This window comes from Coenobita brevimanus, chromosome 58 (genome assembly GCF_032717465.1).
Source record: "Coenobita brevimanus isolate Jiangsu-jjx chromosome 58, ASM3271746v2, whole genome shotgun sequence".
NCBI lineage: Eukaryota > Metazoa > Arthropoda > Malacostraca > Decapoda > Coenobitidae > Coenobita > Coenobita brevimanus.
In genome coordinates, this window is record NC_137011.1 from 12,710,527 (window position 1) to 12,713,247 (window position 2,721).

Consider the following 2,721-nt stretch of genomic DNA (forward strand, 5'->3'; position numbering starts at 1 on the left):
AGTGCCAGCAGGGGATCCCGTCTTCGGCCCAGGCAGGCACGTGGGCTGTGTGCCGTAGCCACTGACTCACTCACTGAAATGAACACAGCCTTGTGCAACACTCCAAACTACCTCCATTCATCACCACCTAACACCAGAACGCCTCCTCCTTGGGAGCTGGGGAACTTGTAGTGGAGAGATGAAGAATTGCTGAGTATTCTGGTCTTTATCTGGAAGTTCTATGTGCTGTAGTTACGGAGTTTGACTCTCTGAGTACCGCCTACTTCTCGGGAAAAAAAAAAAAAAAAAAAAAAATACAAGAAGGTCTTAGCTTGTAAGGCCACCGAGGTTTCGAGGTTAATATCTAAATTGTGATAAAATCCCATTTCCAGTATATTTCTGTGATATTTCTTCAGATTTTTTATGTAGTAAATAAGGAACCAAAGGCCAGGAGCTTGCAAGATTGTTCCTGCCAAGCAAAAACAAAAACAAGATAACGGAGCATAATTCAAGATCCGTTCAAATCGAGATGCCTCGATGCACTCTGCTTGAAAGACTGGAGATCATAAGCAGCAAGTAATACAGACAGAGGGAGACAGTACCAGAGCTGACTTGTTGCATATGTGAAGGTCTGGGAGTAACAGATAACTCTTGTATTAGATAGCTGGACAGAAAATGGATGAGAGTTTGTTGCCTGACGGGTGCTATGCGCACGCCTTGATGGTGGAGAGATGCAAGAAGACACTTCAGAGGAGCAGTGACCATTGAAGGAGCGCGAGAAAAGAGATTAAAATACAACACTGAGGCGAAGAGACAGAGGTTGAAGGGAGCCAATAAAAGGAGGAGAGTTAATGAGATGAAAAGCATTTGATTTCACCTTACTGAGAAGAGCTGTATGTGGGGAGCCTTCCCACACATGAGAGTTGCACTCTACACAGGGGTGAATTTAACCCGTATATAAAGTCATCAACTGTGCAGGGATAAAGAAGGCACAGAGTCGCCTCAGCACACCTAATCTCTTGGAAGCAAATTTTAGAAGAGATGTATTATGATCTTTTCAAGGTAAATGCCGAGACAATGAAACCCCAAGTATGTTTAATGATGGAGATTTGAATTAGATGTTTAAAATTTTAGGATACTCATGCAGAAGATTTTGTTGGGTTGAAAGATATATATAATAGGCTGCATTAAAAACAACAAGATTACTTTTACCCCAGTCAAAGATATGAGCCAAGTCAGACATTAGGTGTGCCTTGCGTGTTGTAGTAACTGCTGAGCTGGACGCTGTGGGAAGCGAATGGAAAGGTAAAAGGTGGAGTCATGAGCGTATAAGTAGATAGGGTTAGATGTACAGCTTAGGTCACTGATGAATAAAAGGAAGAAAGTTGGTGATAGAACAGAGCCCTGAGGAGCAACACTATTGGTACCTCTAGGAGAAGAACGATGGCCATCTACAACAGCAGCTATAGAACGACCAGAAAGGAAACTAGAGATAACGGCACAGATAGAAAGATAGAAACCACAAAAGGGGAGTTTGGAATTAGATTTATGTCAGACTCGATCGAAAGTCTTCAAGACGTCAGGTGCAATGGCAACATTTCGCTACAGTCCCGGAAAGATGATGACCAGGAGTCTGAAAGGTGAGATCTCCAGTGGAATGTCCCTGACAGAATCCATACTGACGAGCTGGAAGAAGATTGTGATAGGAAAGGTGCTTAAAATGTTTTAAAATTAAGAGCAGACTCACAAACATTTGAAACACAGGATGTTAAGGCAATTGGGCGATAGTTAGAGGACTGGGACTGGTCACTCTTCTTTGGGAAAGGCTTAAGAAGAACCAACTTCCAGCATGAAGGAAAGGTACAAATTGACAGATAAAGGTGAAAGGTGGTGGCTCAATCGGTAGAGAGGTGGCCTGCAGTCCTACCGGACCCAGGTTCAAATCCCCGCTGGGAAAGGGAACAGTTTAAGGATTTGAATTTCATAAAATCAGACTTTACCGATCTACCAGGAGACCTGTCGACATGTCGTAAAAATACTCCTGCCAATACCGGTACATCAGTACTGTATGAGACAACCCTAGCATGTATTCAATATGGACGGTGGGTGATAGCGCCGAAGTAGTGACATGTGAAGGTGCATGGACGTAGGTGGACTATTGGGCCTTGGGAGCAGGCTGTGAAGCCTATGCCCAGAGTCGGACATAAAAAAAAAAATGTGTAAGCACAAAGCAAGTTCTTGAGTACAAGAGGTGCGACCCCACTGGGTCCATGTGTCTTGTTAGTATTGAGGCCAGTGATGGCAGAAAATAGATCAGTTGACATTTTAATGTCGGCCATTAGGAAATCAGAGGGGGAAAGTGATGGAGGAACAGCACCGGAATCGTCTTAGGTGGAACTGGAGGAGGAAGTCTGGGTGAAGAGTTCTGCTTCATCAGTAGAAGAAATAGCTACAAAGCCATCAAAGTGGAAAAGTGGAGGGAAGGATGATGAGGTAAAGTTGCTAGAAAGGTTTTTGGCAAGGCGCCAGAAGGGGTGGGAAGAATTTGAGTTGGAATGATCAGAACATTTAGTACGAATGAAATTATCTTTAGCAGCACGAAGAACGCACTTTGCACGATTCCAGGCAGGAACATAGAGGAGATGAGTTTCTTGGGGGGGGGGGGGGGTGGCTCCAGTACCTTTTGTAGGCCTTCTCCTTATGGTGGACAGAATTACAACAAGCGTGGTTAAACTTTTTTTT